At 43.1% G+C, this 19,639-nt stretch overlaps 1 protein-coding gene across 9 annotated transcripts in view; it reads left to right on the top strand.

Annotated features, from left to right (window-relative positions):
* The window catches only part of BMAL1 (basic helix-loop-helix ARNT like 1), a 103,306-nt gene that overhangs the window by 12,337 nt on the left and 71,330 nt on the right, over window positions 1-19,639 (top strand). The gene's annotated exons all lie outside the window — the stretch shown is intronic.

Genomic DNA, 19,639 nt, shown 5'->3' on the forward strand with positions numbered 1-19,639 from the left:
GGCTGTTTTAGCCACCCTTTAGATTTTTAGAGTGTGGGGAACATCTGCCTGTGTGAGTGGCTTTCAAGTATGTGAATGTGCACTGAACTGTGACTGTGATACCTTGGTTAATGAATTCTCCAGAAGCAAAGCGCCAGCCATTATGAAAGTTGAATGTTTAAAAACAAATATCCACACTTTCTGGAATGAGCACTGGATTGAGAAACAAATAACCTGCATTCTAGGTTGCTTCCACTACTTAAGCAACAGATAGTCTAAGCCAAGTCGCTAAATACCTCAGACTGGTTGATTTCTTATCTGTGGAACAGGTATAACAATTCTTGTCCAGCCCCTTACAATGTGGTTCTGATGCCTGGAGTGAGATAAGGAAAGCTTTTGAAAGCTGGAAAGTTGTTCCGTTGTTTTAGGAAGCAGCTTTCTGGATTTAACAAGGCATACTGGCCTTACAGGGATAGCTTGGAGGGCGCAGAGCTATCGCTGCAAGGGCTTAGCTTACAAGCCCATCTCCAGGGCTTGTTAGGGATGTGGCGCTGTCCACTAGGTGGGTGCTGACAGACCTCATTTTGCTGAGTAGGGCCATATTTTAAGGGTGATATTACATTTCACCTTTAGATATGAGGAGCCGCAGCCTGAGCATGGATGGAAAAGTTAGACATCCAAGTTGATCTTTTCTCTGCGCATACCTCTCAGGATAGTGATGCTCTGCTGTGAATCAGAAGAAATATTGTCAAGATCTAGCCAGCTAGCCAGTGGGGCATTCTTGGATGTCTTACCTATCCTGGGGTATAAGACAGAAGTCCAGTAAAACCTTGATTAGGTTGATGGATTAATAGGTGAGCCAGTAGGCTGTCCAGGTAATATTTGACTGAAAAGTCTGTACCAAAGTCTTGACATAAAGGACGGAAGATTTGCCAAATCCTAATTTTTGTTAGTATTGCATGATCTATCTATCTATTATTATTATTAATAATAATAATAATAATAATAATATTAATAACAGTACCTAACCTTCAAGTATTTACCATCTACCAACTACTGTGCTAAGTGCTTACAGGCCCTTCCCATTTAATCTTCATCATAGTCCTAGGGGTAGGCACCATCAGTCCCACTTTCTAGAGGTGCCTCAGATGACAAGTGGAGAAGCTGTGATTCAAACCTAGACAATCTCCTGAGCCTGCACTCCTTTAACAGCATCAATCTTTTTCTTCCCTTTTCCTTCTTCTTTCTTGCTTCCTGTCTCTGATTTAGGGGTTTCTGACAGGGTTGTGGGTCTTTGGGAGGCATTTTGATTGATAGACATGTCACCACACAGTGGTCTCTGCTCACTGCAGTTCTCTTTCACAGCCATGGCTGACATCTAGCAGCTCTCGCTGGCTACTCTGTGGCTCATGAGCAATGGATGCCAACAACTAATGCAGCAGATTGATTATTCGTGTCAGCTAATGTACATGGGGGATTGTAAAGAGAGAAAAAGAGAACAGCAAAAGAAATTGCTCTGGGTCAGTTTTGCAAAAAGTGGTTGGGTAGCTTGTAGGCTACTCAGTTTTTATGTTAATGCTTGTCAAAAATCTCCCCCAGGAAAGCCTTTCCAAATGTCACAATTCCGGCGACACCATTTACCTCTGTGTGATTTACAGAGCACTTTTACTGCACTGTCTTGTTTAGTCTTCACTACAACCCAATGGCAAAAGGTGAAATAAAGATAAGAATTTAAACTATTTTTCAGGATCCCAAAGCCAGCCAGTGCCAGAACCAGGACTTAACGCTGTTTTTCTGACTTTAACTTCTTTCTTCCCAAGTTCCTCTCTGCTTTCTTTATTTAAGATGTTGTCAAATATTATGATTTACTGTATTTAGACGTCATCATTAAAGTGAAGTATTTTGTGCTGCATACTATCACCAAATCAGAATTACTGATTCAGAGTAAATACAAGGTCATGTGATTGGTTGTTATGTTGGGTTTAATTGCTTTGCACCTTGCTTTCTAAGGTTCAGACTACACATAAATCCTTTGTGGTATATTATTAGGTTAACAGCCCTTCTAGCTTTAAAAGTCCCAAGGCTTTAATAGATAGTAAAACACAAGTTTACATAATTTATTTTAAAAGTTGACCATGGAGTGCTTGGTTAGGAACACAAGTTCCTATTATCACATAGTTTCCATGGTGAAATTGGCCATGGCTCACATTGTGTCGGCTCTCAGTGCCTTTTCTAGGAATGGAGACAACTGCTGAAGGAGAGAGGACTGGTCATGCTTATTACTCGGAGCTCTCTCCCTCTTGTCTCTGCAAGAGGCTGATTTGCTTTTCTGAGCCCTCTCAATTTTCCTGTGTCCCAAACATAAATCATCTTTGAGGTTCTGGTTTCATTTCTTAAAAAGTTTTCCATGAAATAAACCTAATGGAACCCTTTCTTATATAGTTTTGAATATCCCCTTTAAAATATGTCATTGGTGCCTGGCCAGTGGGCACCAAAAGGTTGCTGGTTCGATTCCTGATCAGGGCACATCCCCGGGTTACAGGCTGAATCTCCAGGGCATACAGGAGGTAGCTGAATGGGGGCATACAGGAGGTAGCTGATTGATGTTGATGTTTTTCTCTCATTGATGTTTCTCTCTCTGTCTGTCTCTGTCTCTCTTTTTTTTTCTCTCTCTCTAAAAATCAATAAAAACATATTATAGGAAAAAAAATTAATGATGTCATTAGTGACAAAAGGCTTTACTAGGAAAATGAAGAATTGGTCTCACTCAAGCTTCTTGTATTACTTGGGACACAGAGCAAATTCTGTATTACAGAAACATACAGACACAATGGCTGAAACCAGGTGGAAGCTCATTTCCCTCTCATGTACCAATTTGGAGTAGATAGTGGTCCAGGTCATCTGTCTTCAGTATTTGGCTTCCATGTGGTGGTTGAAAGTGAAAGCTTTGGTTTTTACCATTTCTCAGAGGAAAGATCAGGAGGCACACATGCAGTCATTTTAAGGTCTAGACCTGGGAATAGTATATTCTTTTATCACAGTGTCCAGAACCTAATCATATTGCTTCATTTACCTGCAAAGGAAGCTAGGAGATAAATGTAGTTGAGAGGCCATGAGTCCAACAAAGTCTGTGTTTTCAAAGGATGAAGAGGAGATAGAACATTGTGGGAAATGAGCGGTCTGCTACATCATGGTACCAATGCGAGGGAGTAAGTAAAGTTTGAAGGTGGTCCCTGGATAGCTGGGGAAATATGAGTTTAGGGTTAGAATCTAGGCAGGCATACAGAAATCAGGGCATCTGCAGCCATCTAGAGGTCAGGGAGGTTCATTGCTCAGAAGATAGCCAGCCAGGTAGAACCCAGGTGCTAGAGGGGATGAGAATAAGCCAGAAGACTTCAGTTATTAATTAGAGGAAATTCACCAGTGTGAGTGGTACAGTCAAAGAGCACTGGCCTAGGAATCAGAATACCTAAGGTTTGAGTCCAGCTTTCTCATTGAATAGCCTGGGGCGAAACTCCAATGACCAGTTTCTTTCTCATCTAGGATATGGGAATAATGGTGATTGCCTTTCCTGTCTTCCAGGCTTAATGTGAGGGTAATGGATGGGGAAGTGTTGTGCAAACTGCAGCCCCATGGAAATGGGCATAGCATCTGTGTTACTCACCTTTGTGTCACCAGCATCCAGCCCAATGCCTGGCATGGACATAGTTATTGAATGAAGTGTGAAATATTGTGAGAGGTGAGCAAAGTGTATTGTGGTGAGGAGATCTTGATCCCAGACAGTCATCTCTGCTAGGCAGAAAGGTTTTTCTGCTCTCCACTGGCTAAGGCCTGGGGCTCACATGTAAAACCCCACCAGGACGTGGGCAGACACCAGGACAACTCCTGACTGGGTGGCATATGACATATAATTTGTCCTTGGAAAGACTATTTGCTGACACCACGGTTTAGGTGACAGAGTACAACAAAACTGGCAGTAGGACTTTCATTTGGATGTGATGGTCCACGATCATTTTTAAATTGTTTGCTCTACACAAATACTGGAAGATGAAATCTACCCAAGGCCACCAAAACTTTATTTTTTGGTTCAAAATAACCAGGTGCAGTTACAAAATTCTGTTGATTTGGGGAAAATGTGTGGCTTATTCAAAGTAAGTATTTGTTGAAAATAATGATAGAGGTAAGAGGATACAAAGATGAGCCTAATGTTTCTGATTTATGGGCTATTTCTGTTCTAGCAATAGGATTTTTTTTAATTTTATTTTTGTCTTTTGCTGGGAAAATGGGGGTTCAGTGGAATAATCAGGATTTTTAAACTTCATGAAGGGTTTCTTTTATTCACTTTGCTACTTTATTTATTCTCTATGGGTGAACTTCTTTCTCAGGACTCATTGGAGCATATTTAAATGGATTTTACTGGGCAAAAGCAGGAATTGAAATTATATTCATAGTAGGCACATGGCTCTGTTAAACTCTCAGGCATAGAAGGAGGGAAAGGCACCAAAATGTTAATAGTGATTCTCATCTTGCGCAATTGGAGATCTTTATTCTCATGTCCTTCTCTGTGGTTTCTTATTTTTCAACAATGAGCATGTATTATTTTCGTAATCTAAGAAATTCAGTTAAAAATTAGTTCCACAAATTAGTACTCTCTAGCCAAAGCAAGAATCTTTATTTTTAGCAACCTGGCCTGGGCTATTAACCCTCAAGTTAACTCAGACCTATCCTGATTATTTTATGGTGGAACTTGTTATAAAGAAGATGTTTTCCTTCTGGAAATAAACATAGAGAGCTAAGGGTTTATGATGTATGAGTAATTCCTCCTAAAAGTTAACTAGCTTTTATCATAGTCACTTAAGGAAATGAACTTTTCAGGTTTCCTACTCACTGTGTGACTGACTCTTTCCTTCAGCCTATACTCCTGTGTCCCTGGGGCGCCCCCAATTCGGTTATCCTGGGATTGTGTGACACTGTCCTTTTTCTCTCAGGCCCCTTCCATTTCTAGTGTTCTGTTTACATCCCCTCCATCTGTTCATAAATTGATAGATTTGGTTGTGACTTCTCTTCCTCCGCCCCCAACTTTTTTTTTATAGACTAAGGAGAGCTCATAGTTTTTTCCCTGCAACTCATGTGAGTAGCCCGAGCAGTGCTCCTGGGATGCAGTGAACAGCTGAGCTCAGGAGTGCCGGGAAGGGGCGAGGGCCCTGAGCTGGCTGAGAACCTTGGGGAAGGCACTGGCCATCCTTTCAGCACTTGGCCCGTACCTAGCAGGGTAGGCTAAGGCATGGCTCTTGGAAATGACTGCTTGGTACTTGACATCAGGCAGCCCCTGAACCATGTATTCATCTGTTGAAATCCTGAAGAGTGGCAGCCACTATTCTGGCTACTGGATGGGCACAGTGATGAGCAAGGCAGATCTGACCTCTGCTCTCAGGCTTATAATCACAGATTGTAAAATGGTCCCTAAGGTGGTTACTTGTGCCCATTTGTAGTGGAGCAGGAGAGTCAGAGCTGGGACGGTTCCAAGGTCTGGCTCCTTGTGTGTCCCCAGTGCTTTCTGTTGGGGAGAGTGAAACCAAGAGACCTCTGGGTAAAGCTGAGCTGCTTCTCCCATTCAGTCAGCCTGGACCCAGCCAGGGCTGCAGGAGAAAGCAGAGCTGAGCTCTGGGCTGGTTCTCTTGGTCACTCTACCTGCCCATCTCTGGATTGCCACAGGAGCATGTCCATCTTTCTGAAGAGTGATGAGCTGGTTTGTACAGAGGGGTCCAGATTTGTGCATGCTGCAACTTTCCCTGAAGGCAAGCTTGTATTTTCTCCCTTACTTTCAACTTTTAATGAGGACCAGCCTAACGGTGTCCTCCAGTGGAATATTGGGGCTGTTACCTTCAGGAAACTAGTTTCAATTTACGCCTCCCTGCCTCCTTATCACCAAGCCACCCCAGCCCTTTTCCTGGTGGCCCAGAGTCTGGCATGTATTTATACTAATTTTCTGTGCTATTTCCCTTTCTGGAACTTGCTGGCCAACTCTCACATGTCTTTATGCATCACTGTCTGCTTGGCTTCTCAGAAAATCCTGGAGTTGGGCAAATGTGAGTGACTTCCCTGAGCATTCTTACTGAGTCTCCTTTTCATTATATGTCTCTGTGAGGCCTAGGACTCGGCCATCCATCCTGCTCTTTGTGTCCCCTCTTTCTGAAAACCAGAACAAATAGGACCCTCACCCACATGAAGACTCAGCACCCTTTCTCCTACAGACATTAAAGTCTGCTTTTCTGGCCCTTCTCCTCCCACCTTCCTGATAAGAGAACAAAGCCTTAAAAGCTTGCGTGGCACCAGTTTGGTGCAGTGTGGAAAACTTCAAGTTATCTGCCCCCTGCAGGGATCTGGGGGCTCAACTTGGTTTCCACAGCTCCCCTCCCATGAACAGTGACATTTAACCGGAGAACAGCTCATTCATACAGTGATCATTTAACACTTCTACCAGGGCCCACTAGGAAGGCTTTGTTACTAAATTTTCTCCAGTGGGTGTTGGGGGAAGCTTGTTACTATTCCCATTCTTTTGGTGTTTTACCATTTCTTTTAGAAATGTATCTGTAGCCCTGGCCTGTGTTCTCAGTGGCTAGAACATCAGCATGAGAACCAAAGGGTCATTTGTTCGATTCCCAGTCAAGGGCACCAATCTCTTGAGTCCCAATCTCTTTATCTATGAAGGAATGATCATTGAGCCTTCCTCAGGGGATTCTGAGTGTGACACAGTGTATACCGTATTTTCCGGCGTATAAGACGACCCCCTAATTTTACAGTTAAAACATAGGTTAAGGCCTATATTCGCTGTATAAGACTACCCCACACTTCCGAGGCAACACCAGTTCTTTTTTTGATAGACCGCCTCTCTGACTCCGGCCAATCTGAGCAGGCCTTTTACTAGAACACAGTGTAGCTTCGGGTACAGAACATGTACACTGTGTTCTAGTAAAAAGCCTGCTCAGATTGGCCAGAGTCAGAGAGGCGGTCTATCAAAAAAAGAACTGGTGTTGCCTCGGAAGTGGGGGGTAGTCTTATACAGCGAATATAGGCCTTAACCTATGTTTTAACTGTAAAATTAGGGGGTCGTCTTATACGCCAGAAAATACGGTAGTTGAGTGTGATTATTGCAGTAGCCTCTGAAGTGGTCTCCTGCTTCCAACCTTGCCCTACTACCGTGTGCTCTCTGCCCAGTGAGCCCATGAAGAAGGGGTCAGATCAGGGCATGCCTGTGGTTTAGAACCATCTAGACAGTAGCTTCCTGTCTTACTGAGAGGAAAAGCCAAACCCTCAGTATGGTCCACAAGGCTTTTCCGATTCTTCTCTGACCTCACCTGCCCCAAGGCCTGGGGTATGGTTTAGTAGGCCTGGTCCTGCATAGCACCCTGTGGTGCATGTGAGTGGTGCCTGCCTGGGCTATTAGTGCATAGCTTGTGCAGTTGTATACACTGATCCTGCCTGCCCTTCTCCTGCTCCAGACATCAGAATCCCAGCTGTGCTTCAAACATACCAGGCATGCTTTCTGTTCAAGCTCTTTCTCTGACTGCCCCTCTGCCCCCAGTGCTCTTCCCCAAGGTGTCTGTCTGCCTGGCTTGCTCATTCTCACCTTCAGCTCCTCATTCAGACGTCACCCTGTTTAAAGTTGTACCACCTAGCCCACTGTCCCACAGATGTTCATTATTTCCCTTTTCTGCTTTATCTTTTTCTCTTAGAACTTAACACCATCTAACATATTCCACAGTTTACTTAGCTATTGGGTTTATTGTCTATCATTTCTCAATAGAACCAAGTTCTGAGGGCAGAGTCTATTGTTTATTTTGTTCACTGTTCCATCCTCAGTGCCTAGGACAGTGTCTAACAACTAGTAGGGGCTCAATCACGAAGAGTAATTGAATTTGCAATCAAGCAAGTGAAGTGTTTGGTACTGTGCTTAGCATACAGTAAGCACCCAATAAATGCTGGCTGCCCTTATTTTTATCATTATTGTTGAGTACCCTGCAGGGACCAGCTCCACTTTGGCGTTCTCTGTACCCTTTCTCAGCCCCTTCTCTGGTTGAATGGAACCATGCTGCCTCAGCTCCTTGCTGTTCTTCCCTCGGTGCCTTCTTTCTCAGTGTGGCATTTATCACACCGCATTAGTGGGGATTATTTCACTCTTTTCTCTGCTTGAGCTCGAATTTTTGCAGGGCAAAGACTGGCTTGTTTGGATTTGTGTCTTAAGTGCTCTGTGCCTTCTGATCAGCCTGTATAGGAGCTCAGGAAGTGCTCACTGCACGGCCAGGGCAGGTGAGAGAAGCTTCGGAATCTGTCAGGACTCTCACCGATGGTCCTGGCTCCTGCATCACTGGCTAATGTTTGCACCTCTTCCACCGGGCGCAAGGGAGAGTTTGACATCCACTTAAATGATGGAATTGCCAAGGTTATATTTAGAGCAGATTTGGGGGAGAAAAGGGCCTCCTGTGCATAGTTCTTTGAGTGACAGCATTTGAGTAACCTAATTGTTTCACATGGGAGAGTCTAGTCCTTTGGCTGCTCAGGCCCCAAGTGGTTGGGGTCAGTCAGTGGAGAGAGTGTGAGCAATACCAACATGTTTAGAGAAGGACTTGGAGAATAAGAGGAAGCTTGAGCTGGCCCTTAGGGGATTTGGGGTGTGGCAGAGAGTATGACTTCTGGAGTGACGAACAAACAGGAGAGCAGTCCCTGTCCATTTTGGGGAGGGGTGAGTGCCTTGGGAGGCATGATTAGGTAACTGGTTTGGCCCATATGAGGGAGGGAGGACCTTAAATGCCAGAGCATTGAGTTTGGTCTCTTGTATTTAGGTAAGTGTGGAGGGGTTGGGTCCAGAGTGGGATTCTGATGGGGTAGGGGTAGGAATCAAGGGGGACATAGGTTGTATCAATAGATAGAAGCCTGGAGTCATTTTTCTCCTCTCCAGAGATGGAGTTGTCTGTGGTATAGGCCATGCCATGAGGGACCAGCACTGGCACCCACAGGGCAGCAGAGCCTTAGCTAAACCAACAAAGGAGTTAGGGGTGGGGTTTGACATGGATGGGCTGGAGTGCAGGAGGGAGCTTTTTCTCTTCGTGGTGTTCTGGCACCACTGGGATTTTCCTGCTCTGCCCTGGTTAGGCTCACTTCTTCACTACGAGCCACTCTTTCACTGTGTCGGTTGGGCCCCTGCACTGTGTGCCAAGAGGTCCAACTCATCAGTCAGTCTCGTACCAGAAAAGCTTTAAACCCAGATACAGGAAAATTCACATACAAGCAAACTCAGATTCAAGTGTCAGCTCCGCCAACAACTCTCTGTGTGTCTTTGGCCAAGATGCTTGTTCTCTTGGGGGTTCATTTTATCTTTCAGGTTAGCAGCAAGCAAGCAAAATCCCTGAATTCTAAGCTACAGCTCCTTATGTCCCGCCTTCCTCGGGTCAGAATTAGCCTCGGAGGCTTGGGAGGGACCGAGCTTTCAGGTGGAGCCCAGGGGCCACACTAAGGAAAGGACAAGGCTTGACATTGAGCATCTTAGGGGTTTTGAAAATTGTTTGCTCGCCCAGGGATTGATGAATTATGAGAAACTAGAGAGGGCTCTCTTCCCATTCCCCTGACCTACCGGTACTTTGAGTTCTTGAAATGACCTTGGCTTGGTGGAGCCCTTCCTGCCTCCCACTCTACACTTCTAAGTAGGGCCCCTGCCCCATGCCAAGGGTTCTGTGGCTGCCACCATCCTCTCTAGCCCCATTAACTGAGATTCCTTCCTAGTTTTCCCCTAACTTTCCTTGTATCTGACTGTAAACCCTGGGCCTAATCTGTTCAGCTTGATGACACAAACGTATCCCTACACATTTGCATGCCCTCTACTCTTAAGATTGCAACTTCAGCCCTTTTCCATGGGGTTCCTGGTTTTCATTATGCTCGTTTAAGATGACTACATCATATTCTATCAAGGGAATGTCTTCAACAAGCTATGAGCTGGTAATGGGGCATTTAGATGGTTTCTAATTTTTGCTCTTTCAGCTAATGCTGCATTAAGCCGTCTTTGTGTATTACAAAATCATTTCATTAGGTTGACATTTATCTAGCTAATGGCAATGACCCAAAATTAGATTAAGAATCAGAATATTTTTTTTCAAGAAGAATGTCATGAGTCTATATTAAATTTTTACTTTAAGTGTCAGGAACACCTTTGTTGTGTTTTCCATGAATGAAGAAGCAAGTTAGTGGTAATGTAAGGTTAGATGTAAGTGAAAGGCTGTGTACTTACAAGTAATACATGATTTGCTGCTTGTTCTGAAGTGTAGAGGTGAGCAGTAAATTCTCTTAAGGAACAACCTACCTGCTCAAATAGAGAAATTCTTTATCCCTATATCTTTGATGCTTTGATTAAAACAATAGCAAAATAAAATAGTGATCTTTTCTTAAGGATGTTTTTAAGAGATGCCCTTAAAAAAGGATAATTAAATAGGATTTCTTAGGAGAACATGTCTCCCTAAGCCAGAGTGAGCCCATCAGAAAATACTCTTAGCTGTGGAAGCGGGTTGCAAATTAGCTGAAAGGATTTGGCTTTTTGTTGGTCATTAGGAAATGACTAAAATGAAGCCGACAGCCAAACACTGACTTGGTCCCTGGTACTCTTTTGAGCCTGAAATCCTCTCTCCTGCTGATCTTTTGTTTCAGTCTCTGGTTGGCTTGTGCATTTTAACTTAATCCAGCCAATGTTTATTGAATCTTTACAGTGTCAGGGAATGAAGATTTGGGAAGAAAAACCCACTACCTCCTTGTCTACATCCTTGTTTCTGAGAAGCTCATTAACTGGGAGTGGGAAGGATAAAACAAGTCTAAAACTGATTCTCAAGGGCGATTAAGAAGAGGACCCTTCTCCAATAGCCCACCCTGTTAAAAGAAGGGAGGAATCTCATCTCCTTGTGCTCCTGGGGCAGGGGAATCAAGAAAGGTGTTATGGAGTGGTTGCTTTTGCCAACTATACTATTTAAAGGCCTGGCTGAGGTGGAGGCTGGACATTCCCAGCAAAGATAAAAGGCCTGAGTAGAGGAAATGGAAATGGAAGGATGTGGGGTATGTTTGGGATTTGGCTGGAGTAATGGACACCTGTCTCAGTGGTCCTAGGTAGTGCTTTATGCCAGGCATGTTTCTAAGAGCTTTGTACATATTGTATTAACTCATTTAATCCCTACGGTGATCCAATGAGGTGTAATCATTGTTTCCATTTCACAGGTGAAGAAATGGGCAGAAAGCAATTCATTAACTGCCCAAGATCATACTGCTGTAGAGCTAAGATTAGGTGGGTCTGACCTCAGAATCTGTTTCTAGTCCTAGCTGGTTTGGCTCAGTGGATAGAGCGTTGGCCCGTGGACTGAAGGGTCTTGGGTTTGATTCCAGTCAAGGGCATATATGTTGTTTGCAGGTTCCCTGGACCTGTTCAGGGTGCGTGCAGGAGGCAACCAATTGATGTCTCTATTTCACATCAATGTTTCTCTCTTCCACTCCATTCCACTCTCTAAAAATCAATGGAAAAATATCCTTGGGTGAGGATTAACCAAAAAATAAAAAATAAATTAAAAAAATAATCTGTTTCTAATTACAAAGTTCTCCTGCCTCAGATACACAGGAAGAACAGGCCCAAGATAGGCAGGCACCATTTTTGGAGGCTTGTAGCACCAACATGCAGAGGTGGAAGAGGGGCCCCAGATGGAGATGAGAGGCATTGCAGAGGTGGGGATAGGGGAGTTTAGTGAGAGCCTAAGGGGCCACAAGAAGAAAGAGTTTTAAGAAGGGGGTTTATGAACAAGGTCCAATGCTGCATGGAGATGCCGGAGTTGAGACCGAGAGCAGGTCTGAGTCCAGGAGAAAACCAAGAAGGCCTGTGGGAGGGGGCAGCTGGCTTCACATGGGAGGAGTGGACTGCACAGTGCTGTTCATTGTGGGAGGATTCTGTGTTTTGAACATGGTGAAGCAGGCACAGGCATTGGTATGTCCTTTTATCAATAGAAAGAGGTGGGCAAGTAGACAAGTAGACAGAGAGGGGTAAGTGAGAGCTGGTACTGCTAATTTGGCAAACCCCATGGCTTTCCTGCAGTCTAACGATTTTTGAAAGCTCTTTGCTCTGCTGGGGCACAAGTGCGACTTTCTCATCTGAGCGCTGTGGCAATTGCTATTTTTCCTGGAAAACTGGGCCCATGTGAGCCCTGTGTGTGGTTTATTTGAGTTCCATTTTTATAGCCTTATTACCTTGTTCCCATGATGCAAGAGGCCTCTCTTTTCTCAAGCTTTGCTGTGAAAATTGTTTCTTAAAAGGCACAAAGTGATCCCTCATCATTTGGGTCGTGTTCTTGCCCAGCACACTCTTCTGCATACTCGACACACACTTTTCATCACCTCAACACCAGTTGTCATGTTTTTCTAATCGCTGGCAATTTACTGAGAACCTTTAGACCGCTCTCAAATTCTCACTTACCTAGGTGTTTGCCATAATTTCTTCGAGAAGAATCTGTGCATGTAAATATTCATTCTGCTCCTTGCTCTCTGAAATACGGTCCTACCAATAACTTTGCAAAGGCTTGATACCCAGTCTCGTCCTCTGGCCTTGAGTTGATAACAAAGCAGTTAGCATTTGTGAAATCTGAGCTATTACTAGACACTGTGCTAAGGGACTTATGATTATGATGTTAATTATTCCCAGTCTCTATTCAGAAGGTGTTGCTACTTCCCTCATTTTATAGATGAGGAAAATGAGCCTTAAAGAGGTAGAGTAACTTGCCGCATGTCAGCTAGTAAATGGCAGAACCAAGCGTCAACTCAGACTTTTCTGATCATTGGAACCAACTGCTCCATTTGTTCATTCATTCATCCATCCATTCATCCATTCAACAATGAACATTTTTATAACATGCAAGATCCTGTGCTAGACCCAAGAGATACAGCAAAGGGGAAGGGGAAAAGAAGTAAAAGTTCTGCCTTCAACTTACATTCCAATTTGGGGATAAAGAGAAAGGTAATAATAAAAAATACATTATGCTTTAAGGCAGCGATTTCCAACTGGTGTACCACAAGAATTTTTAAAATATGCAATTTTTAAAACATGCAATATTTGACTAGCCAGGAGCACTGATCTCTTGTCCCTTAGATTGTCAAATAAAAAAATGACAATAGCCAACACAACAATCGCCATCTGGTGTGGATGAATCAAAATTATATCTTTTTATTTTGTCAGATCAGCAAAAAATGTATTTTTTTTTTTTTTTTTTTTTTTTTTTTTTTTTTTTTTTGGTGTGCCATGGAATTTTAGTAATTAGTGTATGTGTGCCATGAAATGAAAAAGGTTGAAAATCATTGCTATACGGTAATAAGGACTATGGAGACAAAACCAGGTAATCCGCTAAGAAGTATTGGGAGGATTTTGAATAGAGTAGTCAAAGAAGGCCTCACTGAGAGGGAAACAAAATTGTTAGGTTAAGTATCAAACAAATCCCCAAATCTCAGTGTACGAACCCAAGATAACTTTATTTCTTGCACAGAAAAATTCCAGTATGGCTGCTTCTCATTAGCAGTCATATTTCTTTATGATTATTGAGGGACCCACACTCTTTCCATCTTGTGGCTCTGTCCTCAGTAAGGCTCTCAAATTTCTTTCCATTCAGCTGGAGGATGGGGATAAAGAGAGAGGATTTTGTGGTGAAATTTTTAGAGGCTAGTCTGGAAGAAGCATACATCCCTCCCACCCATTGGCCAGAATTATGTCACATGTTTACTTAAAACTGCAAGGGAGGCTAGAAAATAGAATCATGTGTAGTCTTGCCCACAAGAAAAAGGAAATGGGTTTGGTGAACTCCTAGCATAGTGAATTCCATAGTGAATGTGGTGAAGTGAGTCATGTGTTTAACTGAGGGAAGAACATTAGACAATGGGATCAGCAAAGTAAAGGTTGCCAGGGTGGCTGGAGTGGAGTGAGGAGAGAAGGTGAGGAAGAGAGTGGTAGAAAGTGGGGCCAAAGAAGTAATGGTGGCAGGCCATTGGGGTTATTGTCAGGACTTGGTTCTATTGTGAATGACCAGGAGAACTAGGAACATTTCAGGGTTTTGAAAGATGTAACTCATGATCTGTGTTACATCTGGAAAGGATCATTCTTGCTACTGTGTTGAGAATAGACTGAGGGAGGAAGAAAGACTCAGGGGAAAATGTCAGAGTCTATTGGAGTTATCCAGGTTAGTAATGAGAGGAGTAATGAGAGGTTCCAAATAGTGGTAATGGTAGAGATGGTAGTTGGATTATCAATTCACAACAAAAGTGAAACAACAGGTTTTGCTGTGGGATTGGCTGTGGGGTGTGGGAAGAGAGGAATCAGGATTATTCTGAGGTTTTGGCTTTTGCTTAATGACTGTTCTCACTTGCTAAACTCAGAAGTAAGAGGAAAAGGAAAGATTTTGGGGAAAGAATCTGAATGCCCTCTGGGCCGTCATCTATCTCTAGTCTTTTCCCTTCCACAGCACTTTCTTCAACGCAGGCAAGAAATTCTCATTTATAACTGAGCTGTTATGGGGGAGGGGGTGCATTTATGGCTCCTCCCAGGACAGAGAATGATTGAGACAACGGTGGCAGTGGTCTCAAACCGTTACACCATTCTCTGAACTCTTTGGACAAGTGAGTCTATTGGAGTTATCTATTGAGAGATGCCTACAGAGGCCACTTCAAATCCCTGTTGCCTACTGTGAAAGGACATAAGTGTGTTTGGGAGTGGGAACAGAGACAGTTTCTCTGGTTCTTCCTTGGCAATCATGGCCTGCCAAGGTAGAAACTAGAGATGGCACTTTTTATAGACAGTGATCTCACTAGAGCATAGAGGGGAAGAAAGTCTGTGTTAAACAGAGCAGGGTATGAGCTGTGGCAATAAATATTGCATGCCTAATAGGTGCTGGGCAATGGCTAGGTATTTTGGTTTTAGTAGAGAGGAAAATAAATTCACTGTCCCCACCTTCAAGACAGAGGTAGACTCATGTGCCTTGTACACAGAATAATTTGTTGAAAGAAATTATATTTACATCTAAGTATTTATTTCTTTTTTTTCCGAGATAGTGAATGTTATTGTATTGTTAATTTCAGTGTCCATGTATACATTGCTAGTATATTGCTTTTTATTTTTACCTTGTATTCTCACATCCTTGTTAAACTCACTAATTAGTCATAGGCATTTTTGTATGTGTATATTCCTCAGGGTTTTCTATCTAGACAGTCATATCATTTGCAAATAGAAATTGTTTTACTTATTTCCAATCTGTATGTTTTTTTTATTTCTTTTTTGTTGTCTCTTGTGCTGGCTAAACCTTCCAATACTATGCTGAATAAGAGTGGACATTATTTTCCATTCCTAATCTTGGGGGAAAGCATTCAGTCTTTCACCATTAAGTATATTGTTAGCTGTAAGGTTTTTTCCAAATGTCATTTGCACTTTGCTAGTAGGGGTGTGGGTGGGACATGAAGTGTTCTATAGTGTTTGGCTGAAATAGAGTAGTTATTATCTAAAAGTTTTCTGTCTTGCTGGATGGAACAAGCTTTTCCTGGGGCTTTTTGTGTGTGTGTGTGTGTGTGTGTGTGTGTGTGTGTGTGTGTGCGCGTCTGTTTGCATTTCCAAATTGCTGGCTTCTTTGGCTTCTTCGTGGCTATGTGAGGCAATAAGAAAATGCAGGGAACTCACCACAGTGTCCTGCCTGATTCCTGAGGTCCCTAACAGGTCTGCTTTCTTAACTGTGCCTTTCAGAGTCTTCTTATGCTTGTTTTATATATGATGTCCAGAGTTTTAGTTGTGCATAGCAGGTGGAATAGAGAAAAGTACGTCTATGCCATCTTCCTGGAAGTGGTTGGTAGAAATTAGAGGATATAGGTTGGGGCTAGTTTGTTAAGGGCCCTAATACCAAGGGTTTGACTTTGTAGGTGGTAGGAGGTGACAGTGGACATGGGGCAGAAGGAAGATGAAAGTCTACATGGGCAACAAGGAAGTGTGAAGAGATGAGGTTGAGTTTGTAGTTTCTAGTGTGGTCAGCTAGCTATGAGCCTGGGGAGGCAGGGGAGGAGTGTAAGTGCAACAGAGTGAGTCTAGGCATTTTACAGCACATCAGAAAATTTGGACTAACTGTGCCTCCCTTCAGGGAAGGCTCCCCAGAGGAAGCCTGGCTGCTGTGCACAAATCCAAGAGTGTGTATTCTGGGCAAATAAAACAGTGTTGTGGGAAAACATAGATACAGGCAACAGCACGGTGGACCTGTGGGGACCCAGCTAGCTGAGGCATACTAGGGGTGTAATTAATTCCATAAATGGAAAGGACACTCTTGGAGTTCACAAAAGGAGGAGGCTTCACAGTGGACATTGATATTGCCAGTGGTCTGTTTTGTTCTTTGCCTTCTGTTCTTTGTGTATTGGCATCAGTCTTTTCCACTACAAACAGGCCACCCTTCTTCTGGGGGCTTCCCTGCTGACAGCGCCAGGTTAGCCATTCCAAGGAAGGGGAATTCCTTACTCTGAATCCATACATCAATTCCAGAGAAAGGCTGTGGTCGGCCAGGCTTTGGTGGTGTGCTAATCCTTTTGGACCAGTCACTGTTTCAAGGAGATAGAGCATTCTAGCCTGGGCTGGGTCATTTGCCCTCCCCTGTTGGGGAAATCAAGGTCTTTTTAAAAAGAATGCAGAATAAAAGCACCCAGGGAAGATTTAAAAAGAAAATAATACTTACTATGGCTTACTGTGCTATATTCTTGAAAGACACATAGTATGTAAATTTAGGAAACGTTTTGGAGAATTTTAAGCAGGGACTTAATCAAATTCAGATTTACTTAAAGTCATCCCAGAAACTGTTTGAGGTTGCAGTTGAAATAGATAAATGTCTAGAAGTGGGGAGACTGATTAGGAAGCTGCTATTGCTCCAAGGATATTGATGAGATCTTAGTTAATTCTTTTGGATTTCACCTCCAGCCACAGCATCAGTAAGATTGAAGAGAGGGATAGAGACCAGGGACAAGTAGGCACACAAGGCTGAGTGACCAGATAGAGGGAGCAGGGAAAAGAGGGGCTTAAGAAGAATTCACCACCGTCAAGGGGGTAATGACTATTCTCTGGAAGGCTAGTTTTATCTTTGGAAACTAGTTATTAAGTGGTGGCAGGCTCGGCATATCTTATTCCTTCTTCAGAAATGTGTTATTGGCTTCTTGTGGTACATAAACTGAAAAGGGAAGCTGATTGATTGTATTTCTCTCCCTTTAAAACATTTCCCTTCTTTAAGAAATCAGGTAATAGGAGTGGTAGTCAGGACTGCCAATCAAGAAATACATGGACGGGAAGAGGACAGTGTCCTGAAAACCCTACCTCCCCCACCGACCTTCCCCTGAACCACTTTAGAAACATTCATTCCTTTGACATTATCATTGCTAGGAAGATTTTGAAGGATTTTAAGCAAAGAAATGACATAATTTGACTTATGTTGTTATAGAGTCCCTCCTTAATTGAGAATAGACTATGGATGGAGGTAAGAATGACATTAAGAGTAGAAGCAGGGACACCAGTTAGGAGGCTATTACAATAATCTAGGATGGTAATAGTGGAGGCTATGAGAAGTCATATTCTGAATATATTTTTAAGGTTAAAAAAAATCAGTTTTGGTAAGGATTGGATGTGGAATAAGAGAGAGAGAGAGAGAGAGAAGACAAGAATGACTCCAAACCTATTGGCTTGTGCAATTGGACAATCAATGGATTCAAATGAGATGGGTAAGATTCTGGAGGGAGCAAGTATGGAGGAAGGTCAGGGGTCTGTGTTAGATATGTGAAGCTTAAGACATTGAACATGTCTTAGACCTCTTGTCCATTTGACTTGAAGCAGACAATAGGACATACTAGCTAGAGTTCAGAGGAGTGGTCCAGGCTTGGAGAGAAATCTGGGCATCATCAGCATATAGCTGATATTGGAATCCCTGAGATGAGGTGAGATCACCAAGGGTATGCAGAGAAGATAAAAGAATAAGTATGGAGCCTTGGGACACTTTGACATTAGGAGGTGGGGAGACAGGGAAGAACCAACAAAAGGAACAAACAGTCAATGAGGTGGATGGAAAACCAAGATTGCCATCCTGGAAGCCAGGGGAAGGGAGTAGTCAAACAAGAGGGAATGACTAACTGGTAGCAAAAGCTGTAAGAGGAGGACTAAGACCTGCCCATCAGATCTAGCAACATGGAGGATAGGTCTTTGTGCCTTTGGACCTAAGCTTAACCTTTCAAATAAGTCATAGTTTCTGCCTCAAGGAGAATTCCATTGGGGGGGTGAGGGGGGAAGGTCATTTAAGATTGATTGAAATAAATCTAAGGTGGGAAGATAGTGCCGTAGGAGTCCAACAGGAGGGGACAGTACTTCCAGATTTTATGGGGAGAGTTGAGGCCAAATTCATTGATGTCTTCTTTTGTTCATTCCACAAATATTTTTGGGTGCCAGGGACTACCAGGAAGGGGGAAGGGGAAGTTATAGAGGTATAAAATTTCAGTTTTGCACATGAAAGGAATTCTGGAGTTGAATGGTGATAGTTGTACAATATGAATGTTTTGATTTACCTTTCTCCCAGGATGAAATAATATTGGGAGAAAGTGTACAGCTTAATAATATTGAGCTGTACACTTAAAAATGGCTAAGCCTTTTAATTCTAACTGTTATATGTACTTTATCACAGTAAAAAAAAAAAAAAAAAAATCAGAGAGAAAAAAAAACACCTTATCTCCACACCCCTCCTTCCCCCATCCCATGACTTGGTGGTTGGGAATATGATGTTTGAAATGGATCCTATTTCTATAGAAGGACATTATGGGGAGAGAGGTAGAGGAAGACCTCCAGCCAGTGGCAAGGGACTGGCTATCAGTCCTTTTTGCCTGGTTCGTAGGACTCCTGGGGGGAGACTATGCAAACTGAGCTTGCAGAATCAGGCTGGGCTAGTTGGTGCAGGCCTGGCAGCCTGGCTCTGGAATTGGGCTTGCCTTTTTAGATTCTGGGAGCCTCTGGAGGTTTCTGCCCAAGGGAGTGTCATTCCAAAGGTGTGCATTTAAAAGATTAATCTAATTAATTCTTCCCGTTAAACCATTGCCTATTAAAAGCAGTGGGATTGAGGCATGCATCTGTATGGTAAAAATTGCAGGCTGGCAGAATGTTAGATACTCAGGCGTGTGTTAATGAATTGAGTAAGTTATTTTTCCACCCATTTTACAAATATTTATTGAGGACTGTCTAAATGCCTGTAGTGTGCTAGGCCAGTGGGGGAAAGGGAAGGAATGAATTTACGAAATCTCTTTTCTTGATAAGCCTACAGTGTAAGAAATCCCATTCCTAAATAAGAAATTATGCTACAATGTGCCAGAGTGTTGCCATAAACATCTCACCTGAGCTCCATGGGAGCTGGGAGGAGGGTGTGCCTGGCCTGCCTGGGACCCTGGGGATGCTTCCAGGGAAGGACTGGCTGTTCAGTGGATTTGAAGGATGAGCAGCATTTTCTAGGCAAAGAAGCAGTGATGGGCACCCTGGGAGAAAGGTAAATCAAAACTTATTGGGAGTTCTAAGTTTAAAGAAAATGTAGTATAAATATTCTCTTTTAAAGCTAAA

The sequence above is a fragment of the Pipistrellus hanaki genome, assembly GCF_964339955.1.
Source record: "Pipistrellus hanaki genome assembly, chromosome: 9".
In the NCBI taxonomy this organism is placed as follows: domain Eukaryota; kingdom Metazoa; phylum Chordata; class Mammalia; order Chiroptera; family Vespertilionidae; genus Pipistrellus; species Pipistrellus hanaki.